The 26,520-nt window shown below is 38.9% G+C and overlaps 1 long non-coding RNA gene and 1 pseudogene across 3 annotated transcripts in view; one reads left to right on the plus strand and one right to left on the minus strand.

Moving 5' to 3' along the window:
- Window positions 1-26,520, minus strand: part of LOC139039882 (uncharacterized) — a 100,443-nt gene that overhangs the window by 24,357 nt on the left and 49,566 nt on the right. The window lies entirely within an intron of this gene.
- Window positions 21,067-24,865, plus strand: LOC106839240 (microtubule-associated proteins 1A/1B light chain 3B pseudogene; annotated as a pseudogene).

Consider the following 26,520-nt stretch of genomic DNA (forward strand, 5'->3'; position numbering starts at 1 on the left):
GAGTCTTCTGTAATCAGAGATCCTATTTAACACATGCTTTCCTCTATCCTTGACCACCTAGGTCACTTTCTATGATGGCTCTGAAATATTTATGAGCTATCCAAAATCCTGTGTTAAGATTGAATGACAGGAACAGAAGTCCTTTCTTCTTTTAAACTAACAATTGGATCAAAAATCTAACAAAGGATTTTCATGCTCCTTCTGGATAGGAGAGTTAGCTTAGGAATCATCATCTGAAAAAAAATAGGGACTCAATCTCTTCCACTCTCAGTTCATATGAGTTAGCGGACTGACACAATACCTCTACCTACCACCATGGCCACCACCTCCACAGCTCCACAGGTGGGTCACTGTGATTGGTTCAGGAATGGATATATAACTTGTGTTAATCCAGTGAGACACTGGCAGATACTGCTGAGTACTTACACAGCCCACACTTTCTTCCTTGCTAATTGAACTCTGATTTTGTTTAGTTATTGGGTGACCAGAGAAACATCTAGGGGTTCATACCTAGCCCCAAGGGATAAATGTTAACAAAACGAAAACTGTCAAGGTAATTGTATTCCCTTTGGAAAGGACTGGTAAAGCATGAGCATGTAACTTACCCATGAGACATAAGGAGAGGTCTGTTCAGTGGCCCCTGGAGTTTTTCTTCATTCTCAAAAGAAGACACAAAGCAGGGACTTACTCTTTCCTACCTTTGGACACTGCCATATGAAGATGTGATTCTGGGATCTGTTTCAACCATCTGAGACTATAAGAAGAAGGCTAAGGAAGCCATAGAAAAGCTGACCAAGTGCCCTAACATGATTGATCTTCTGAGTTAACTAACTCTGTAATTGCCTCTACTTCTGGGCTTCTTGCTATGTAAGAAAAGTAAGCCCCTTTTATCCAGTTCTGTGTTACATGTGGTCAAAAACATCCTACTTAATGCAGGCTTAAACCTGGAATGTTTACTGCCAATCTTGCAAAGTAGTTCTTCTTCCACAGATGTGACTAATCGGGTAGAATGTGACTCTGGAGCTCTCACTAGCCTCCAACAATGAAAAAATTAAACAAACTGAGAGGGAAGCATTGCCTAGAGATGGAGAGACAAAAATTCCCAATGACATTGCTTGAGCACATACATTGAGTTTCCAGGAAGTTACTCCCAAATTTTGCAGTTCCACAAACCAAAACATTCCCTTTTTTGGTCTTGTTAGTTTGAGTAGCATCTCTTCCCCTTGCAATTTAAAGAGAACTACACATACACAGGGAGAGATGGAAAAAGAAAAACTGATTGAGATAGCACATAGAAAACTCCTAGTACAGTGCCTGGTACATAATACGCACTCAATAAACAATGGTGGATCCTAAATCTAAGCCTTCCATACCTCCTTCATCCTTTAGTCAAATCTTCATCATCAAGAATAACATTAAATGAGTGCCAGTACTCTCCAACTCCCACCACCTCCCCAAACTCAAATGTTCGACAAATCTCAAATAAAACCTAGTCAAGCATCCACACCAGTCCCCAAAGCAAGTTAGAAGAAAGAGAAAGCAAGGTGGCCAATGGATATGGTGGCCTTTTCTTCATTCTGTTCCTAAAGCAAGTTGTTTTTATGTATTAGGTTATTTCAATATAAATTATCCCCAGCTGTTTCATCCTCAATGTCTGCCAAATGAGTGGGAGCAATTCCCAACATTTCATCAATTATAATCACATTCACATGTCATGTCTGGTTTAGTCCTCTGTCATAGTACATTTGGTTTATATGCTAAAGTTTGTCTGCTCTATAAGATTTCAAGTCCTTAGAGACTAGGAAGAGTTTTCTCCACTTAACACTCAGTACTTAATGCAGTATCTTACACATTGAAGATACTTACACATATTCAACCTAATAATGTTTGCTGATTGAATAGGTGAATGAATTCAACCTCAAAGTCTGCCTTAATTTATATGAGAAAGTAGGGTGTTCTTTAAAGATGAGCCATGCCAGAGTCCAAACACACCATATTATTTGTTTATCAAAAGCAGTTGGTTTTTAGCTGCAAGCAGCAGAAGATAACTCTAGCTGATTAATTTAAAAAGAAGTTTATTTAAAAGATATTGGGGGAGGAGAGATGTCAGCAACATGGTGGAGTAAGCTGTTCCCTTTATTTCTCCTCCATTGAACTACAACTAAACGGACATTCATTGACCAATGGAGGCTACTCACACAGCACAAAAGGATGGCTCAAAGGCCCACACAGTTCTACACCTGAAGGTGGATGGGCTGTCTCCCCAGGAAATGATGGAGATAGGTGAGCAAACCCCTACCCTTCCCTGGTAGCCCTGTGTGCATGCCCAAATGTTTTCCTGGCTGGCATAAGTGCCCATAGTAACACTGAAGCCCCACAAGTGGGAACACACATCAGCAGGGTGACAGCCCTGAGTCCATGAGCAAAGGCTTGCCCGGCCAGTGGGAGCACCCACCATACCTGCACAACTACCAGCAGATGGGGTGGGGTCAAAAACACAGCTCTTCCTTCCCCACAGCAGTAGGAAGTGGAATCTGAGACCAGATACTACCACATATGTGCCAGCAAAAGATTAGATCATCAAACACCATGAGAAAATACAGGAATAATTCAGAGCAGAAGGAGAATGACAAATCTCCAGAAAACAAGTGTGAAGTCACAGAGATTTACAATCTAAACGACAGAATTCAAAATAGTTATCATAAAGAAACTCAATGAATTATGAGAAAACTCAGAAAGACAGTTCAATAAGCTCAGGAAAAAAATTAATAAGAAGAAGGAATACTTCACCAAATAAACTGAAACTCTAAAAAAAAAACAAGGTGAAATATTGGATATGAAGAGCACAATGAGACTAAAAAATCTAGAATCTTAAAAAATAGAGCTGACTTTATGGAGGAAAGAATTAGTGATTTAGAGCATGGAAATATAGAAATGCTTCAGGTGGAGGAGAGAGAATTAAGATTTTTTAAAAGTGAAGGAATTCTTCGAGAAATATCCAACTCAATTAGGAAAAGCAACATAAGGATTATAGGTATTCCAGAGGGAGAAAGGAGCAGAGAGTATTCAAAGAAATAATAGCTAAGAACTTCCCAAACCTGGGGGAGGAACTGGACTTACAAACACATGAAGCCAATAGAACACCTCATTACATCAATACTAAAAGACCTTCTCCAAGGTATGTAATAGTAAAACTGGCAAAGGTCAAAGACAAAGAAAAAATATTATGTGCAGCAAGGCAGAAGAAAATAACCTACAAAGGGACCCCTATCAGGCTTTCAGCAGATTTCTCAGCAGAAACCTTACAGGCCAGGAGAAAGTTGAATGATATATTCAAAATACTGAAAGCCAAAAACTTTCAGCCAAGAATACTCTATCCAGTGAAACTATCCTTCAAATATGGTGGACAAATAAAAGTTTTCCCAGAGAAACAAAAGCTAAGAGAGTTCATCGCTACTAGACCTACCCTACAGGATGATAAAGGATACCCTCAGACCTGAAACCAAAAGGTAAAGGTCTACAAAGCTTTGAGCAAGGAGATAAATAGACAAAATTAAAAAACTGTAGCTCTCTTTCAGAACAGGGTAGCAAATACTTATAACTTAAAAGATAAAGAGAAGGAAAGCATCAAAAGTAACTATAAACACTTCAACTTAATCACAAACTCACAACACAAAGCAGATTAATTTGTGATAAGAATAACTCAGAAGGGGAAGAGAAAAGAGATGGAACTTGCTTAGGCTAATGGAGATAAGAGGCTATCAGAAAATGAACTATCTCATCTATAAGATCTTTTATACAAACATCATGGTAACCGCTAAACAAAAAATCAGAACAGAGACACAATTCATCAAAAAAAAGAAAACTGAGAAGACCTCCACAGAAAACCACCAAAATAAAATGGCAGTCAGAAATACAAAGGAAGAGAAATGATGAAAATATAGAACTGGAAAACAAGAGATAAAATGACAGTACTAAGCCCTCATATATCACTAATCACTCTAAAGGTAATAGATTGAATTCTCCAATCAAAAGACACAGTGCAGCTGAATGGATTAGAAAATAAGACCCAAGAATATACTGCCTCCAGGTGACACATCTCAGCTCTAAAGACAAACAAAGGCTCAGAGTGAAGGGCTAAAAGATACTTCAAGCAGATGGTAAGCAAAAAAAAAAATGCAGGTGTTGCCATACTTCTATCAGCCAAAGCAGACTTCAAGATAAAAAAGACAATGAGAGACATGAGGGCAGTATATAATGATAAAAGGGTCTTTCCACCAAGAGGATGTAACAATTATAAGTATATATGCACCTAACACAGGAGCACCAAAGAACATAAAGCTACTATTAACAGACGTAAAAGGAGAAATTAACAGCAACACAATAATAGTAGGGGACCTCAACACCCTACTTACATCAATGGCTAGATCATTCAGACAGAAAGTCAAGAAGGAAATAATGGATTTAAATGAAATACTTGAACAGATGGACCTAAAAGATATACAGAGAGCATTCCATCCAAAAACAGCACAATATGCATTCTTCTCAAATGCACATGGAACACTCTCAAAGATAGACAATATATTGGGAAAGAAGGCAAGCCTCAATAAATTTAAGAAGATTGAAATCATAGCAAGCATCGCTTCTGAGCACAATGCTATGAAACCAGAAATCAACTACAAGAAAAAAGCTGGGAAAGTCACAAATATGAGGAGACTAAACAACATGCTACTGAACAACTATTGGATCAATGAAGACATCAAGGAAAAAATCAAAAAATGCCTGGAGACAAATGAAAATGAAAACACAACATACTAAAACCTATGGGATGCAGTAAAACTAGTTATAAGAGGGAAATTCATAGTAGTATAGGCCCACCTCAACAAACAAGAAAAATTTCAACTAGGTAATCTTAAAGTACAACTAACAGAACTAGAAAAAGAAGAACAAACAAAGCCAAAGTCCAAAGTCAGCAGTAGGAGAGAAATAATAAAAAAATAGAGCAGAAATAAAATGAAATAGAGACTAAAAACAGTAGAAATGATTGATAAAACTAAGAGCTGGTTCTTTGAGAAGACAAACAAAATTGACAAACCCTTCACCAGACTCACTAAGAAAAAAGAGGGAAGGATCAAATAAATAAAACTAGAAATGAAAGAGGAGAAATTACAATAGATACTGCAGAAATTACAAAGGATTATGAGAGAATACTATGAAAAACTATATGCAAACAAATTAGATAACCTAGAAGAAATGGATAAATTCTTAGATTCACACAACCTCACAAAACTGAATCAAGAAGAAAGAGAGAAACTGAATAGACCAATCACAAGCCAAGAGATCAAAACAGTAATCTAAAACCTCCCCAAAAAGCCAGCTTCTCCAGAGAATTCTACCAAACATTCAAAGAAGATTTAATACCTATCCTTCTCAAACTATTCAAAAAAATTGAAGAAGATAGAATGCTTCCTAATTCATTCCATGAGGCCAACATTACCCTGATACCAAAAACAGGCAGGAACAGCACAAAGAAGGAAAATTACAAGCCAATATCACTGATGAACATAGATATGAAAATCCTCAACAAAATACTGGCAAACTGATACAGCAATACATTAAAAGGATCATGTACCATAATCAAGTGAGATTAATACCAGGGATACAGGGATGGTTCAACATTCATAAATCAACGTGACACACCACATCAACAAAATGAGGAATAAAAATCACATGATCATCTCAATAGATGCTGAAAAAGACTCTGACAAGATCCAATGTCCATTTATGATAAAAACTCTCAACAAAATGGGGATAGAAAGAAAGTACCTCAAAAAAATAAAGTTCATATATGACAAATCCACAGCCAACATCATACTCAGTGGGAAAAAACTAAAAGCCACCTCTCTCAGAACAGAAACAAGACAAGGGTATCCACTCTTGCCACTCCTATTCAATCTAGTACTGAAAGTTTTGGCCAGAGCAATTAGGCAAAAAAAGAAATAAAAGGTATCTAAATTGGAAAAGAATAAATGCAACTCTCACTGTTTGGAAATGACATGATTATATGTAGAGAGAGAGAGAAAACCCTAAAGATTCCATCAGAAAACTATTAGAAATATTCAAAAACTACAGCAAAGTTCCAGGGTACAAAATCAACATAGAAAAATCAGTTACATTTCTATACACTAATAGTGAACTGGCAGAAAGAGAAGGCAAAAATACAATCCCATTTACAATAACAACAAAAAGAATAAAATACCTAAAAATAAATTTAACCAAAGAGGTGAAAGACCTATACACTGAAAACTATAAGACATTATTGAATGGAATCAAAGAAGATATAAAGAAATGGAAAGATATCCCATGCTCTTGGATTAAGAATAAACATAGCTAAAATGTCCATATTACCTAAAGCAAACTACAGATTCAATGCAATCACAATCAGAATCCCGAAGACATTCTTCACAAAAATAGAACAAAGAATCCTAAAAACTTATATGGAACAACAAAAGACCTCAAATAACCAAAGCAATCCAGAGAAAAAAGAACAAAGCTGGAGGAATCACAATCCCTGACTTCAAAATGTACTACAAAGCTATAGTAATCAAAACAGCATGGTACTGGTACAAAAACAGACACAGAGATCAATGGAACAGAAGTGAAAGCTCAGAAATAAACCCACACATCTACGGACAGCTAATTTTTGACAAAGGAGCCAAGAACATACAATGGAGAAAGGAAAGTCTCTTCAATAAGTGATGCTGGGAAAACTGGACAGCCACATGCAAAAGAATGAAAGTAGACCATTATCTTAAACCATACACAAAAATCAACTCAAAATGGATTAAAGACTTCAATGTATGACCTGAAACCATAAAACTCCCAGAAGAAAATACAGGCAGTACACTCTTTGACATCAGTCTTAGCAGCATCCTTTTGAATACTCAGACAAGGGAAACAAAATAAAAAATTAAGCAGCAGTCTCCATGACATAGTGGTTAATTCAGCACATTCTACTTCAGTGGCCTGGGTTCACAGGTTTGGATCCCAGGTGAGGACCTACACCACTTATCAGCCATGCTGTGGCAGTGACCCACATATAAAGTGGAGGAAGATTGGCACAGATGTTAGCTCAGGATTAATCTTCCTCAAGACAATAAAAGAGGAAGATTGGTAACAGCTGTTAGCTCAGGGTTAATATTCCTCAGCAAAAAAAAGAAAAAGTTAACAAATGGGACTATATCAGGCTAAAGAGCTCCTGCAAGGCAAAGGAAACCATGAACAAAACAAAAAGACAGCCCACTAACCAGGAGAAAATATTTGTAAATCATATATCCAACAAGGGGTTAATTTCCAAAATATAAAAAGAACTCATACAACTCAACAACAAAAAAACAAACAACCTGATCAAAAAATGGGCAAAAGATATGAACAGGCATTTCTCCAAAGAAAATATACAGATAGCTAACATATCCATGAAATGATGTTCAACATCACTAATTAATACAGAAATGAAAATCAAAACTACAATGAGATATCACCTCACACCTATCAGAATGGCTCTAATTAACAAGACAAAAAATAACAAATGCTGGAGAGGATGTGGAGAAAAGGGAACCCTCATACACTGCTGGTAGGAATGCGAACTGGTGCAGCCATTATGGAAAACAGTATGGAGATTTCTCAAAAATTAAAAATAGAAATACCATATGATTCAGCTATCCCACTACTTGGTATTTATTCAAAGAACTTGAAATCAACAACCCAAAGAGACTTATGCACCCCTATGTTCATTGCAGCATTATTCACAATAGCTAAGACATGGATGAAAGCCAAGTGCAGTCCTACAGATGAATAGATAAAGAAGATGTGGTATATATATACACACACACACAAAATGGACTACTACTCAGCCATAAAAAAAGACAAAATCGTCTCATTTGCAACAATATGGATGGACCTTGAGGGTATTGTTAAGTGAAATTAGCCAGACAGAGAAAGACAAATATTGTATGATTTCACTCCTAAGTGGAAGATAAACAAACACATGGAGAAAGATAACAGATTAGTGGTTACCAGAGGGGAAGGGGACTGGAGGGTGGGTGAAAGGAGTAAAGAGGCACATATGTATGGTAATGGATAAAAATTAAACTATTGGTGGTGAGCACTATGCAGTCTATACAGAAGTTGGTAAATAATAATGTGTACCGGAAACTACACAATGTTATAAACATTTATGATTTCAATAAAATAATTGAGAAAAACAAAGAGATTAGCTAGCACACAAATTCCTACCAGAAACAAGGCTTGCTTACCTTCTAAAAACAAAGACCAACTGGTGGTGTCAAGGTGGCACCATAGGCGGACCCTGAACTCACCTCCTCCCAAGGACAAAACAAATTTACAACTACTCTTGGAACGATTACCCATGAGAGAGAACTGAAAACTGGATAAAAAGAATCCGCACAACAAGGGATAGTTCTGACTTAGGTGGAAGAGGTAGAAATTCTTTTCTGGAGAGAAAAAAAGTCATCTTCTAGTCATAACACTTCACAGCCAACCAGGAGGAATCCTAAGGTACGACGCCTTCCCTGGAGGAGTGGGGAATCTGAGTGGGGAATCCAATAAGCAGCTTTTGGACTCAGCACAACCAAGATGAGTGTCATGATATCTGGCTTTGCTGGCTACTAACAGCAATGGGGAGTACTCCTAGAAAAGCGATCTGACATAAGGGGGAAAAGAGCTGGCTCTTAAAGCGCCCACACACAAATTCACCCACTGCAGACAACAACCTAAAATCACAAGACAGGCACACAGTCCATTGGCGAAAAGAGACACACTTGATAGGCTCTGGGTGCACCTCAGTGAGAGGTGAGACCTCTCAAGGCTGGGACCAACTCCCCAGGGACTGAGACATTGGCAGCAGCCATTACTGTGACCTAGTACAGGTGTGGTGACACAGATGCTGGCAGACGCCATTGGAGTTCTCCCATTGGCCTGTTAGTCCAGGGTGTTCCCCACCCACTAGAGCACTGATTTAATTCAGCTCAGCAAGGGCAGGCAGCCCACCCAAGAGACTGGCCACACCCAACAGCAAGCCCTAGGGCAAATTATTGGCCTGGATAAGTGGGGTGCCTGGAACTTCTGAAGCCAAGCAATGGAGTACACCTCTGCAGGGCAGGGTGTGTGCAAAGGGCAGGCCTGCATTGGTGGAGTGTGTGGGGCCTCCACAGTGGGGTTACTAGATCTGCTTCAGTGGGTCAGGGCGTGTGCATGGGGCAGGACTGTGTTGATGGTGTGTGTGGCTCCCTGGGCACTGGGGCTTGTCAGTTGCTGCAGACTTGTGCTTCTCAAACAGTCACAGAGTGGATCAGCCCCACTCTCCAATGCCTGAAACAATTGGGTGCTCCCATGCCTGGAGCTGGCCCCAATCAGCTGCATTCCTGACAGGGCTGACAACATCCTTGTAGGCCAGAGGCCTACAACAATTGTAAGCCCCTGAGCCTAGCAACCAGCCATGCTGGAGGTCTACTCACTTACCAGAAAAACTGCAACAGGAACCTGCTACTAGACCTTGCAGCCATCTGTGCTGGGGCTCCCCACACCTAATAAAGTGACTGAAGGGTCGATAGCAGCCACACACAGTTGAGCATTACAACCAGCTGGCCAGGGGCACAGCCTAGCCTCCCAGGGAACCTGCAGCATGAGCAACCCTGCCACAACAGAAGGACACATGTAGCCCACACAGGGGTCACTCCTGGAACATTTGGAACTGGTGACGAGAGGGAAGCACACTGCTGGGCCTCATAAGGCATCTCTTACATAAGTCCACATCTCCAAGATCAGGAGACACGGCTAATCTACCCAATACATAGATATAAGCAGAGAGAAAGAGGCAAAATGAGGAGACAAAGGAATACAGTCCAAATAAGGGAACAGGACAAATGCTCAGAAAAAGAACTAAATGAAACAGAGATGAACAATTTACCTGATAAAGAGTGCAAACTAATATTCATATGGATGCTCACTGATCTTGGGAGAAGAATGGATGAACTCAGTGAGAACTTCAACAAAGAATTGAAAATATAAAAAAGAAGCAATCAGAAACGAAGAATAAAATACTGGAAACGAAAAATTCACTAGAGGGACTCAATAACAGAGTAGATGAAACAGAAGAATGTATCAGCGAGCTAGATGAAAGATTAGAGGAAATCACCCAAGCTAAACAGATAAAAGAAAAAAGAATTTAAAAGAATGAGGATAGTCTAAGGGACATCAGGGACAAGATCAAGTACACTAACATCTGTATTATAGGTGTCCCAGAAGCAGAAGAGAGAGACAAAGGGGTAGAGAAGCTATTCAAAGAAATAATAACTGAAAACTTTCCTAACTTAAGGAAGGAAACAGACATCCAGGTGCAGGAAGCACAGAGAGCACAAAACAAGTTAAACCCAAAGAGGCCCACACCAAGACACATTATAACTAAAATGTCAAGAATTAAAGAGAGAATCCTAAAATCTGTAAGAGAAAGGCAACAAATGACAAACAAAGGAAACCCTATAAGGCTCTGAGCTGACTTCTCAGCAGAAACCTTATAGGCTAGAAGGGAGTGGCAGGATATATTTAAAGTGCTGAAAGGAAAAAACCTGCAGCCAAGAATACCCTACCCGGCAAGGTTATCATTCAGAATGGAAGGAGAGATAAAGAGCTTCCCAGGAAAGAGAAAATCAAAGGAGTTTATCACCAAGAAAGCAGCCTTACAAGAAATGCTAAAGGACTTATTTAAGTGGAAAACAAAAGACCAAAAATAGGAATAAGAAAATTACTTTTTAAAAAACCAGAATAAAATCACTGATAAAGGCAAATATACAGTAAAGGTAGCAGATCAACCACCTACGAAGCTACTATGAAGGTCAAAAGACAAAGGCACTAAAATTATTTCCATGACAAGGGGGTAATAGATACACATGCACAAAACAGAGGTTAGATGTGACACCAAAAACATAAAAGCTGAGAGGAGGGGAGTAAAAGAGTAGAGCTTTTAGCAAGAGGTCAAACTTAGGAGACCATCAACATAATATAGATTGCTATATATGTAGGCTATTATATATGAACCTAATGGTAATCAGAAACAAGAAACCTGTAATAAATACACAAAAAATTAAGAGAAAGCAACCCAAACATAATAGTAAAGAAAGCCATCAAACCACAAGAGAAGAGAGCAAGAGAAGACGAATGGATCAGAAAGAACTATTAAAACATACAGAAAAAAAGTAAGAAAATGACAATAAGTACATTCTTATCAATAATTACTTTAAATGTCAATGGACTAAATGCTCCAATCAAAAGGCATAGGGTGGCCAATTGGATAAAAAAAAACAAGACCCATATATATGCCTCGTACAAGAGATGCACTTCAGACCTAGAGACACTCACAAAGTGAAAGTGAGGGGAAGGAAAAAGATAGTCCATGTAAATGGCAATGAAAAGAAAGCAAGGGTAGCAATACTTATATCAGACAAAATAGACTTTAAAACAAAACAGAGAACAAACAAAGCCTGAAATCAGCAGAAGGAAGTAAATAATAAAAATCAGAGCAGAAATAAATGAAATGAGGATTTTAAAAAACTAGAAAGAAATCAATGAAACTAAGAGCTGGTTCTTTGAAAAGATAAAATTGACAAACCTTTAGCTACACTCATCAAGAAAAAAAGAGAGAAGTCTCAAATTAATAAAATCAGAAATGAAAGAGGAGAAATTACAATGGACACCTCAGAAATACAAAAGATTATAAGAGAATACTATGAAAAGTTATACGCCAACAAATTGGATGATCAGAAGAAAAGGATAGATTCTTAGAATCACACGACTTCCCAAAACTGAATCAAGAAGAAATAGAGAATTTGAATAGACCAATCACCAGTAAGGAGATTGAAACGATAATCGAAAAACTCCCAAAAAATAAAAGTCCAGGGGCCAGCCCTGTGGCCGAGTGGTTAAGGCCACATGCTCCGCTTCGGCAGCCCAATGTTCAGATCCTGGGCACAGACATGGCACCGCTCATTAAGCCCTGTTGAGGTGGCATCCCACATGCCACAACTAGAAGGACCCACAACTAAAATATACAACTATGTACTGGGGGGATTTCGGGAGAAAAAAGCAGGGGGAAAAAAAAGAAGATTGGAACAGGTGTTAGCTCAGGTGCCAAGGTTTAAAAACAAACAAACAAAAAGAAAAAACCAGCTCATAAAAAATAAAAGTCCAGGACAAGACAGCTTCACTGGTGAATTCTACCAAACATTCCAAGAAGACTTAACACCTATCCTTCTCAAAATCTTCCAAAAATTGAAGAGGAGGAGAAGCTTCCTAACTGATTCTACGAAGCCAAAATTATCCTGATACCAAAAGCAGAGAAGTAGAACACAAAAAAAAGAAAATTACAGGCAAATATCACTGACAAACATCAATGGAAAAATCCTCAACAAGATACTAGCAAATCAAATGCAACAATACATTCAAAAGATCATACACCATTATCAAGTGGGATTTATTCCAGGGATTCAGAGATGGTTCAACATTGACAAATCAATCAATGTGATACACCACATTAACAAGATGAAGAATAAAAATCACATGATCATCTCAATAGATGCTGTGAAAGCATTTGACAAGGTACAGCATCCATTTATGATAAAAGCTCTCAATAAAATGGGGATAGAAGGAAAGTGCCTCAACATAATAAAGGCCATGTATGAGAAACCACAGTTAATATCATAATCAATGGAGAAAAACTAACAACAGGAACCAGACAAGGATGTTCGCTTTCATACTCTTATTTAACATAGTGTTGGAAGTCCTAGCCACAGCAGCCAGGAAAGATAAAGAAATAAAAGGGAACCAAATTGAAAAGGAAGAATTGAAATTGTCACTATTTGCAGATGACAGAATTTATATATAGAAAACCATAAAGGATCTACCAAAAAACTTTTAGAAGTAATAAATGAATACGGTAAAGTTGCAGGATACAAAATCAACATACAAAAATCAGCTGTGTTTCTATACACTAACAATGAAGTGGCAGAAAGAGAAATTAAGAATACAATCCCATTTACAATTGCAACAAAAAGAATAAAATACCTAGGAATAAATTTAACCAAAGAGGTGAAAGACTTGTATTCTGAAAACTATAAAACATTGTTGAAAGAAATTGAAGAGGACACAAAGAAAGGGAAAGATACATCTTGCTGTTGGATTGGAAGAACTAACATATTAGAATGTCCATACTTCCTAAAGCAATCTATGGATTCAACGCAATCCCTATCAAAGTTCCAACTACATTTTTCACAGAAATAGAACAAAGAATCCTAAAATTTACATGGAACAACAAAAGATCCCAAAGCCCAAGGAATCCTGAGAAAAGAGAACAAAGCTGGAGGTATTACACTCTCTGATTTCAAAATATACTACAAAGCTATAGTAATCAAAACAGCATGGTACTGGCACAAAAACAGACACACAGATCAATGGGACAGAATCGAGAGCCCAGAAATAAACCCACACATCTATGGACAGCTAATAATATATAACAGAGAAAGTAAAGTCTCTTCAATAAATGGTGCTGGGAAAATCGGACAGCCATACACAAAAGAATGAAAATAGACCATTAACTTACACTATACATAAAATTAACTCAAAGTGGATTAAAGACTTGAATGTAAAACCTGAAACCATAAAACTTCTGGAAGAAAACCTAGGCAGTATGCTCTTAGACATAGCTCTTAGCAGCATATATTCAAGTACCTTGTCTGACTGGACAAGGGAAACAACAGAAAAAAATAAACAAATGGGACTATATCAAACTAAAAAGCTTCTGCACAGCAAAGGAAACCATCAACAAAACAAAAAGACAACCTAACAATTGGGAGAAGATATTTGCAACCATGTATCAGATAAGGGGTTAATATCCAAAATATACAAAGAACTCATACACTCAACAACAAAAAACAACTCAACTAAAACATGGGCAAAAGATATGAATTGAATAGACATTTTTCCAAAGAAGATACAAAGATGCCTAATAGGCACATGAAAAAGTGTTCAACATCTCTAATTAGGGAAATGCAAATCAAAACTACAATGAGATATCACTTTGCTCCTGTCAGAATGGCTATACTTAACAAGACAGGAAATAAGTGTTGGAGAAGATGTGGAGAGAAGGGAACTCTCATACACTGCTGGTGGGAGTGCAAACTGGTGCAGCCACTATAAAAAACAGTATGGAGATTCCTCAAAAAGTTAAGAATAGAACTACTATATGATCCAGCTATTCCACTGCTAGGTATTTATCCAGAGATCATGAAAACATGAATGTGTAAAGATACATGCACCCCTAAGTTCACTGTAGTATTATTCACAATAGCCAAGACTTGGAAGCAACGTAGTTGCCCAATGAATGATGAATGGATAAAGAATATACAGTACATATACACAATAGAATCCTACTCAGCCATAAAAAAGTATGAAATCTTGTCATTTGTGACAACATGGATGGACCTTAAGAGTATTATGCTAAGCTAAATAAGTCAGAGGAAGAAAGTCAAACACTGTATGATCTCGCTCGTAAATAGAAAATAAAAACAACAACAAACAACAGGTTGGCCCCTTGGCCTAGTGGTTAAGTTGGGCACACTCTGCTTTGGCAGCCTAGGTTCTCAGGTTCAAATCCTGGACACAGATCTATACCACTCATTAGCCAGGCTTTGGCTGCTGTGGTGGTGACCCACATTTAAAATAGAGGAAGACTGGCACAGATGTTAGCTCAGGGCTAATCTTCCTCAAGCAAAAAAAAAGAAGAAGATTGGCAACAGATGGTAGCTCAGGGTTAATATTCCTCAGCAAAAACAACAACAACAAACAAACACACGGAGACAGAGATTGGATTGGTGGTTACCACAGGGGAAGGCGGGAGAGAGGAGGGTGAAAGGGGTGGTTAGGCACACGTGTGTGGTGACTGATTGTAACTAGTCTTTGGGCGTTGAACATGATGTAGTCTACAGAGAAGTCAAAATATAATGATGTACATCTGAAATTTATATAATGCTATAAACCAACGTTACTTCAATAAAAAAAATTAAATAAAAGTTTTTAAAAAGCCCAATTTCAAACCACAGAACTGGCCAGATGAGGAACTCACCAGCACACTGAGCACTGGGAGAAATGCTGCCATGGCCACCAGGGCTACCAAAACTGGAGGCTCCACCTTCTGCATGTCTGCTCGTGTTCTGAATTGCAGACTCATGCAGGTGCACCCAACTGGCAGAGTCTTGGTCCCATTATTGCATCCTCACTGCAAAAGGATTTGCGATTTGAATCTACTTACATATTGGGGAGGTAAAAATTCATTATAAGAGAGGTTTCCCTAAATATGGAAAGGCCACCCAAAAGATGATGAATAGTCATGAATGTGACACATGCTCACTACTATAGAACTTAGAATTTTAGGCACAAAGTTATCTGCATGAGTCCCATATCACCTGGACAAAAACTCCCAAAGGAGGTGACCACTGACTCCAGGTCCCTCTGAGTTGGCTCCTCCGAACGTTCTCCTCTGGTCTGCTCTCTGACACTGGCCACCCAGGCTCACCTTGGGACAGGGAGGAAACTAGAAAGGGATGTGAGAAAGGTGTGTAGGTTCGGTTTAAGAAACTTGACTCAAATGATTGGTCAAAAGTGAATGTGAAGGAATTTGCATCCACTATCTCACAGCCTTGTGAGGTAGGTGGTATTCTTCTTTCCTTTACACCAAGGAAACTGCACAGCAGGGAAGTTTGCTCAACTGGGTTCAACACAACAGCCTCCGACCCAACTTCATGCTGTCCACCTTCTCTGAGGGACTCCATGGCACACTGACAACATTTTTTTTTTTAGGAAGTTTAGCCCTAAGCTAACTGCTGCCAATCCTCCTCTTTTTGCTGAGGAAGACTGGCCCTGAGCTAACATCCATGCCCATCTTCCTCTACTTTATACGTGGGATGCCTACCACAGCATGGCGTGCCAAGCAGTGCCATGTCCACACCCAGGATCCGAACTGGCGAACCCCGGCTGCCGAAGTGGAACGTGCGAACCTAACCGCTGTGACACCGGGCCAGCCCCCCAACAAAATTTTTAAGTCCTCTGGCACTTGTATATTTAAAACATCTTAGCTAAAATACAAAATATTTTTATTTCTGTATCTTTCAATTTCTCAAGTGTTTCTACGGCAGATTTTCCAAAAACGCTTCTTGAACAAAACAACACAGACTTCATAAAAGCTTAAATCGTGTATACTCTCTGCCTTTATTGACCTCGAAGCCTATGCACCCCAATTGCTGAGAAAGACTTCTTTCTTTCTGTGAAATAACTCAAATAATTATAGCATGCCACATAATACATATAATGTTCTTTAACCGGTATAACAACATTTACCCTTACAGGCACTCGTTTTCTGTAATTACTGCTTATATGAAAATAAACCTCAGCTGAAAGCTATGAGAAAAATCCATTCAAAATAGAACCTCTAACTTGCCAACACCGTGGAGATGTTTACCAATATGTGCATGCCACTTATGCGCACTGCCCACTAAGAAAGCCCTAACAGTTCACAAATTGCTCAAGAATAAATGCTATTGACAAGCAACAAAACGGAATTGAAGTATGTTGTCAGCTCAGTGATTTGTGGACAAATTCTCCATGATAATCATAATTCCTGATTTCATGATTTCTAACGGAACCCACTGTTGTGAGTGTTAAATGAATTTTGTTGGTATCTCACAGTTGAGGACCTCATTCATTATTGTTACCTTAAGTCTTTTAATGGAAGGCAGCTATTGTCATAGCAACACATAGGTATGAATCCTGGCTCTATCTCTTAGTCTCTGTTAGACCTTGGGTAAATTATTTTACCTCTCTAAGCCTCCATTTTCCTATCTTAGAACTGATATATCTCAGGAATTTTTAGAAGGTCAAACTAAAGGCATTAACAAGCAGGAATTTAATAAACGTTAATATATTTAGCTTACACTCACAGTATAAATTTCCACTAGAATTCAGTGATAGGAGCAAATATTACTTGCCAGATGCACTGATGTACTTCCTTTAAACTGGGCTAACATGCTTTATAACAGACCCACAGGAGATCAGATCAACGTGCTAAAACCTTCCTCCTCTCTCAAATCCTCGTAAATGACAAGAAAATAATTTTAGTTGAAATAAATACTAGCGCCCTCAATAGACCAGAAATTATAGAAATTCCTAAAAGATTAAAGGCAGATGAGTTCATAATGAAGGAAGAAATAAAGAATAATAGCCAAAACAGACAGAAGAGAGAACTTATGAAGAGGGCGAGCAGATCCGTGGACTCCGAGCTGAGAGACAATAGATGAAAGGACAAGAGGGGATTCTGGGTCAACCAGAAGGGTGACTGGTTGAGGCAGAGGCATCCGGGAAGTTTGAACTCTTTGTCCCTCTCCTTCTTGTGCCATGCAGGTTCAGCAGAGGCTTCTGCCCCAAGATAGGAGCAATGCACAACCAGGAAGATGTCATTCCTGGTACTCAGGACTTGGGACAGTACTCCCTGCCACCCAGAAGGAAAGGGAAGCCTCAGGAGGCCACAGGCCACATTCTGCTGGAATCGTGGAAACGGGCCAGGTAATCAGATATAGCAGAGACAGACTAACACAGGATCTCAGGTTCCAGATGAGCATGCGAACCCAGCAAATAGTTAAGGAAAAGTAATCCTCTGAATGAAAGGCAGCACAGTCATCAAATGGATAAACTAGCATCCAAAGAAACAAACATAATGGAACAAACAAATGAGACTTCAAAATAAGTATGTATGGTACGTATAGTTAACATGCTCAGAGGAATGAGGGGACAATGCTTCCTTTTGACTAAAACAGGTCATTACAAACAACAACTAGGGGCCCTGGAAAGGAAGATTGTGATTATTGAATTTTTTTTAAAAAACTCAATAAATGTGCTGAATAACAGAAAAGACATAATTGAAGAATGATTACTTAGTTAGAAGATACAACTGAAGGACACAGCTCAAAAAAAATGGAAAAAACCCCCAAATAAATGGTGACTATGAAAAAAAGATTCAAAAGTTCCAACATCTGCCTAATAGGAACCCCAAAAAGAGAGAACAGAGAGAAGAAATACTCATAGAAACAATAGAAAAAAAGATTTCCAGAAAAAGATAAAAATCTTCTGAGTAAATAGATTCAACAAATTTCCAGCAGGATGAATGCAAATAGACACCTAGACACATCAAGATAAAATTCAGTGGCTGGAGGTGGAAATTATCAACAAAGAAATAAGAATCACATTGTCATTAGTTTTCTCATAGACACTAATGAAGGCAAAAATACACTCAAGCAGTATTTTCAATTTTATGTGGTCAAATAATAATAATTTTAAAATTCTATATCCAGGGGTCAGCCTGGTGGCATAGTGGTTAAGTTCACATGCTCTGTTTCAATGGCCCGGGTTTGCAGGTTCCGATCCTGGGTGCGGACCTACACACCGCTCATCAAGCCATGCTGTGGTAATGTCCCATACACAAAGTAGAGGAAGATTGGTACAGATGGTAGCACGGGGACCATCTTCCTCAAGCAAAAAGAGGAGGATTGGCAACAGGTGTTAGCTCAGGGCCAAATTTTTCTTAGGAAAAAAAAATTAATTCTAGATATTGTTGATACCAAAATATGCTTATATATAAGGGGTAACAATCTTAAATTAATCACTAGAAGACAGATAATAGGTCACTTCCAAACCAATGGAGGAAGCAGAATGGAACCTAGAAAACTCAATTTTCACCCAAAACTCAGGAATGGGGTTTAAGGTAGAGGTCAGAGGAGGGGAGAGAAAGGAACTAAAGAAAAGAGAAGTAGAAATTAAGAATGCCAGAATGAACCCAAACATATACATAATCACAATAAACGTGAAAAGGAAAATAGTCTATCAAAAGATAAAGACTCATTACTTTTTTTTTTAATCCTGTCAAATGCTGTTTATAATAAAAGAGCCTAAAATAACATGCCTTGGGACTGAAAATAAAGCGATGGAAAAAGACAAAAGAGGCAAATGTTAACAAAAATAAGGCAGGAGTAGCAATATAAATTTCAGACAAAAGAAACTTCAAGAGATAAAACTCTTTTCAAGAGAAAAGACACATGGGAAGATGATTTCATTTCTCTTCAATGACCACCTATTGCACACCTGCTATGTGCTCTCTTCTGGGCTTGGGGGATGCAGCAGTGAGCAAGACTGACAGACTCATCTCTTGTGGAATCTCATGGGGGACAGACATTCAGCCCTCCCCCTTAACATTTGCAGGACTCAGGGCAAGAGTACAAATGCAAGCCTGCCTACTGGAGGCCTAAATAATTAAAAGCCACAATGCAAACAAATTATAACAATTGACAGATTGTTAGATAAAATATTTTCTATCCTCCTACTTTGATGAATATTCCTTCATAACAACTTAGAAGCCTAGATTCAAATTTGGAATTCTTGGATTTCTCCCACTATAGGAATCCAGTCCCTACATCATAGCCCGCTTCTCTTCCACCCTCAACTCTGACCATGTCACAAGGAGACTTCAGCACATATACTTGGACTCCACAGATAGCGTGTTAAGTTTTATCCATGTTTCCTGCGAACACCCCTTGGCTACCCATCCCTCAGGTCTTGGAATGTATACATGGGCCGTGCAGTTTACTCTTAGGAGAACGTGCCCAGGAATGAGATCTAGGTAGGTCTCAACAGCTGGCGTAGGGCAATTTGGACAGGGAATTCTAGGGTGTCAATTCCCCCTGGTATGGTCTAGAATTGGAGACAGGGTGGTGCAGCCTGCAAAGAACATGGCTTTTTGCCTCATGGATCCCTGGATGTGTGGGATGGGGTACCACCCTAGGAGGGTCAGAGTGGGATCCTCAAAACAAAGGGCCCAGGGCAAGGGTACCTCTTGCCCAGGGTTAAGGCAGGACTGCTGACCAAAACACAGGCCAACCAACCAACCAACCAGTGAAGGCAAACATCACACACAGTGTTAAGTGCTGTGAAAAGATTGAAATTAGGGTGGTAGAAAAACAAGTGAAAGGTGGCTTCTTTGATAAAAATAATCAGGAAAGGCTTCTCTGAGGAAGGGACAGTCACCTGAGCCAATATCTGAATTTGAATAAAAGAAAGCTGGACATTTAAATCAAAGGGAAGAACATTCCAAACAGAAGACCAATGGCTAAGACAAACTCCCGAAGGCAGGAATAAGCTCAGTGCGTTTCAGGAACTGAAAGAAGTCCCCAGCACGGAAGGGGAGGACGAGAGCGGCAGGCGAGTGCGACAAGGTCGTGCAAGACAGATGGTGTAGAGTTTTGTAAGCACAAGGAAAGAGTTTGGGTTTTTATTCTCAGGAGAAAGGAAGTTATGAGAAGATTTTAAGCAGAGAATAACTGAATTTACATATTTTAAAGGTGACTCTGGCTGCTGGGTGATACTAGGGGAGAGCAAGAAGCCCTGGTATGAGGCGCTAACGACTTGGGCAGAGTGATGGTAGCAAAGGAAGCAAGAAAATGGACATATTTGGGATGTCCTGTAAGTTAGTTAGGATGACTTGAGAATGAGTTGGACAGGGGTGTGGGTAGAGGCTAAGATGAAAGAGAGAAATCAAGGCGACTCTTGGCCATCTGGCTTGAGCAACTGGATGGATGGTGGAGCCATTTACTGAGATAGAGGAGCCAGGAAAAAGAGTAGATGTGAGGGGAGAAATCAAGAGTTAGATTAGGTAAAGAAATATACGCAGACTTCTCCTTTGCTTAGGATATAGAAAGCGGCAAAGAAAGTCACTCCTACTCTAACAAGAAAAAGTCAGGAAATCTACAAAATCATAACTTTCTTGAGTTCATCACAAGCTAAGAACACAAAGTGACAAAGTAAACAACATGCTAAAAAGGGACAAGCCCCTCCAAGGAAAGACAGTATGCGGGAACTATCTCACCTCTGGCAAAGCACAGGAGAGAGATGGCCGGCATGCAAGTAGGTAAGAAAGATCAGCTAAACTTTTAATGAATTCTTAAAGGCCCAAGTGGGCGAGTATGGCAGTTTGGAATAGCTGGGGCCCAAGACACAAGGGGAATTGGCGCTCATTCCCAAACTCTTCTCCACTACCAAGGCCTAATGAGAAAGATTAGGGACCCAGCAGGAGATCAGAGAGAGTCCCCCACAGACGTGAGAAGGTGATCAACAGCTGCAGGGAGGTGGGGCACGAGCTCTAACCATTCACCCTCAAACACACATGCACCCCCAGCTGGACAAGTCACAGTCAAACGGCGGACAACAAAAGATAATGACAGCATTTTGAAGTCAGCCAGAGTAAAGAAACAACGCTAATAGAGGAACAAAGATAAAAAACACAGCAGACTGCTCATCAGAAACGACGCAGGCCCAGAAGGCAATAAAGTGACATTCTTAAAGGACTAAAAGAAAAACTGTTAACCCAGAATTCTACACTCAGCAAGAATGTTGTTTAAAAAAAAAAAGAAAAATATAAGCAAGGAAGATATCTTTGCATGAAAAGATATGATGTCAAAAATTTGTTTTAAAACAGTCCAAAAAGAATTAGGGGATAACTGAAAAAAATTGACAAACTATTGGTAATTGTTGAAACCAGATGATGAGTAGATAGGGATTCATTATAATGTTTCTTCTACTCTTTCATATGTAAAACCTCTATAATCAAAAAACTTTTTCAAGAGTTAGAATAGGGGAGAAAAAAGTAAACAGGTACATCATAGAGAATTTGGAAACCAGAGAAAATACTGTTAACAAGTTGGAATATATCCTGCTAGTCTTTCTAAAATACAGATGCATCCATTTTTTCCCCCAAAATTGAGAACAATTTGTTACATACAGCAATCTAATATTTTCATTTAGTAATATAACATGTTTATTTTCCTGTCCTTAAAAATTCTCTAGAACATAGTTTTCAATGGCTTCATTGTATGCCATCTAATGCTGAACTAGAATTTATTTAAATAATGCAATTCTAGAAATTCTTACTTAATCAGTATTAATGGGCTAACTGGTTTTAGAAATTTTTTAGAATTGCATCAACCAATTGCTGAGTCCTGCAATGCGAATAAAAAAATCTGTTTCTGATTTCCTTGCCATGCTTAAGGGAGCACGTCTTTCATGTGATAAGAAACTGGTTTCTTCACAGCATGGAGATAGATTTTCAGGTAAAAAAATAATAAAACAGGACGTAACAACATACCCAGAGAGGTTCTAATTCCTCTAGAGACAGGATCCCACAGAATAACATCATTACTTTGTTTGAAGTAAATTCTGAGACTGTGAGACACACCCCATACATGATCAATGTAAACACAAAAAATAAAGTCTAAAAAAAGTTTTGAATTGTTTTACATTTTTTACTTCTCCGGGTCTCTGGTAACTTCCAATAGTACTTAATTGACAGCAGACTACTGTAGATTTGCACGCAAAGCATTCAACTAAAAACTCTTTAAAAATTGCATTTACTGCTGTAAAAAACAGTCTACTAAAAGAAAAGAAAAATTTCACCAGTTTTACTCCCCACCAAGGAATGCCCTGTTCAGAGTCCTGATTCTCCTTTACACTTATGGGCCTGAAGGATCTTTTCCCAGTTCAGGCACACAGGCATTATTTCATAAACACCAGGAGGCAAATGATCTAAAATAAATTTTACTGTTATCTATATCTATATACAGATATTTTTGTGAGGAAGATTCACCCTGAGCTAACATCCATTGCCAATCTTCCTTTTTTTCTGCTTGAGGAAGATTAGGCCTGAGCTAACATCTGTGCCAATCTTCCTCTATTTTGTGTGTGAGATGCCTCCACAGCATGGCTAATGAGTGAAGCAGGTCCACACTCAAGATCTGAACCCGCTAACCCGAAGCAGAGTGTGCAGAACTTTAGCCACTCTCATGGGGCCGGCCTTGTAAATATAATTTTAAATATTATAAGCTCTAGATTCTTTAGCTGAATTTGCCTCAAATATAAATACATTATTCTTTACCTGTGCAAAATCAATCAGAAGCCTTAGAGATTTAAATTTTGGTTTCTTAGTTACCTACTGGCTCAGATAAATATTCAGTATCCAAATTGTGGGAAAGCTGGAGTGGGCTCAAGAACATTTCCTTTAATTCAGGTAACAAAGTAAAATTTACTCTCCTAGAGACATGGGTTTTACAGCGTACATTCCAGAGTGCATTGTATTTACTAGATAGAAGTGCAATGAAGCAGTCTTTAGAAAATCCTGCTACAAACAATATATAGGAACATTCTTGCTGCTTATTCCACAAACCTTCATAGGTATTTCGAGTCATTCAAGAAGTTTAAAAAACATATTTGTTTTCTGTATCTGGAATCTATAAATGACAGTAAGATTCCTTTTGCTCATATTTGCCTAAAGGTCTTACAATTTCCTCTCTGTGACTTAATCTTTTCTTCCATCCTGATAACACCCTTAGCCCAGACATGTAAGCATCTTAATGTAAAATTAAGTTTAGTTATAGCTATATGCAGCTCTATAGAGCTCCAACTGTAATCCTTGAATTTTAAAAGTTTAAAAATCTATAACTAGATAAATAATGAATTGCTACAGTAGCAAAAATTGCCCTTCTATTCAGTAAAATAAAGCCACTGCAATGGGGTGAATGACAACGATAAATTCTGCTGTTCCATCAGGAATAGCCATCCTGATGGCTTTGACAAGGATAGCCATCTTTAATTCAAGATTATTCTTTTCTTTTCCTCCCCATCCTGCTACTAAGTACTCATGGCAAAGCTAGTGGTTTTATAGATAGTGGTTTTAAGCTAGCTGGAAGAGAGGGGGTGAGTCTCTGGAGATTTCTTTGCATAGCACCTATTAAGGGAATTTATAATTTTAGGCTTACCAAATATTTCTAGATGATGCATGAAGAAAATGATGTATGCTTGATCACCGTGCCATTTATAATGTATGTTTGATGGCTATCACTACCCCATTTACTTTCCAAAACAGAAATTCTGATTTATGTTCTTAGTGCAACTTTTTTACTTCTAAATTAACCTCTTGGGAGCCGCCTTGGCCACCTGGAGCAGCCGGGACCAGCCCAGCCCTTCAATCCCCCCACCTCGCCGCCCCCACCCAGCCTCCCACGCCATTGCTGTCGGAGAAGACCTTCAAGCTGCGGTGCACCTTCGAACAAAGAGTAGAAGGTGTCCGACTTACCCGAGAGCAGCATCCTACCAAAATCCCGGTGATCATAGGATGATACAAGGGTGAGAAGCAGCTTCCTGTCCTCGATAAAACCAAGTTCCTTATACCTGATCACGTCTACAGGAGTGAGCTCCTCAAGAGAATTAGAAGGCGCTTACCGCTCAACGCTAATCAAGTCTTCTTCCTGGTAGTGAATGGACACAGCCTGGTGAGCGCATCCACACCCATTTCTGAAGGGTATGAAAGCAAGAAGGATGGAGATGGATTCCTATGTATGGCATATGCCTCTCAGGAGACATTTGGCATGAACTTGTCAGTGTAAGACTAGAAAAATTCATCTGTTCTAGAATTTTTTAAACCCTCATCAAGGAAAAACAAAGGGAAGTTACCAACTGAGATTGATCAGTTCATCTAACCACAGATCATCAAAACAGTAGAGTTCCTGCCTAGGAGTTTTAGGAAGTTGTTTTTGTACTTAAAGCAGAAAAACTGAGTTGCAAATGAGCACACTCAGCTTTGGAAAACAATTATTTAACCTAGGCTGTCTTGTTTTCAAGTTTAGAAGTTTAAAAATAAAATACTTTGCATTCTGTATTGCCAATAAAATAGAGCTTCAAGTTATTTTAATGCTCTTTCCCCAATAGGAACTTGCAATTTGCACATTCAGAAACATTGTCTCCTCTCTCGGTTCACAGAACCTGCCGACTTTTTATAGAAGGGTTTCTACTCAACTAGAGAAATGTCCGCAAGAGGATCTGTAAGCATAAGTTGTCGGGCATAGCCCCCCAAAATGCATTTGCCATAATAGTTGGCAAAAAGCGGGGTACATGGGGGTGTATGAGAAAACTGAACTGCTGAGGTCCCTGATTCCTAATACGTATATCCCACGTTGACGCTCTTCAGTGTTCCTACGTTCTTCTTCAATTTGTTCTCTAGACACTTACACCCAGAAAAGCACCACTGCTCAGTGGGAACCTTCAATAATTTATAATTTTGGTCTAGTTTCTCAAAAGGCCCAGAGAGAAAAAGAGTGACATTTCTTCTGTTTTGGATATTCTTTGAGAGCTCATACTAGTGCCTGCTTGGGTAAACAAACAAGCAGTTGCATCAGTTTCCTTCTTAAGGACAGTGGTAGAAACTAGAGAATATTGAAACTGAAAGCAGTGACATTCAGACTCACTTCCTCTATCCTTTGGCTGAAAGCTGTAGATGATCCATGTCTTATGTTAAGTGTGTGGTTAAAATATGTCATTAAAACGTTACCACATTTTTAAGAGCATTTCAGTTATCACTGTTAGGTCAAACAACCATCAGAATTCCCCAGTAAGTACATGTGAATTGTGAAGAAAACACAGCAAGAGGAGAGACCCTCTTCCAGATATTAACGGCAAGAGTTAAACATTATCCAAGTCCAGCTAGAATACACGACCAATGCTTCCTCCTACCTACATGGGGTTTCTATTTACTATTTTCGTGGGAGTCTCACAGACCACTTGGAGTATATACATAGCAGATCACGATTTACGCTTGTGTATTTAGATGTGTGGAATAGCTATATCTGTTACTGGAAGTTATTTTGGGTAATGGAGGGGAAAAGCGATATTAATGCATCTGGGCCCTCAACCTCCAACCTCCCATTAACTACTCTTCCCACTGCATGCCTCTGTGCACATGGCTGACTTTTAATATGTATATTTTTACATGATGTAAATTCTTAATCAGCCTTTCTTGTTTAGACTGTATACATCATTATATCGGACATTCTTGTAACTACTGTGTGATCAATAAGATTCCTGTAAGAATTTCTGCTTTTTAAAAAACAAAAAATACAATGCTGAGAGGGAGGACTTATATCCCACATTAGTGGGTGATCACCCTATTTATGGGATTTTTAAAACAAGTACATTTTTAATGAACTAAGGTGAATAAAGCCATGATTAAAAAAAAATTTAACCTCTTGTTTTAAACATGAAAGTGTGGTCATTACATTGATTTTTGGGGAATGATACCAAAGTTTGGACAATGTCAGTGGGGCTGAGAGCCTTTGTGTTTTCGAGCCATCCTGTTCTCTAGAGGGTGAAGGGATAAAATAGAGGGACAAAATAATTCAATCTCCACCTCTTATTACCAACCCAGAGCTCTCCAGATGCCACCAATCCCACAACTTTTGAAGCCCTGCTCGATGGTTGACTATCATCTACGTGTTCTCACAATGCTTGCCAGAGGGAGTTCAAATCCTG

This window comes from Equus asinus, chromosome 12 (assembly GCF_041296235.1).
Source record: "Equus asinus isolate D_3611 breed Donkey chromosome 12, EquAss-T2T_v2, whole genome shotgun sequence".
Lineage (NCBI taxonomy): Eukaryota > Metazoa > Chordata > Mammalia > Perissodactyla > Equidae > Equus > Equus asinus.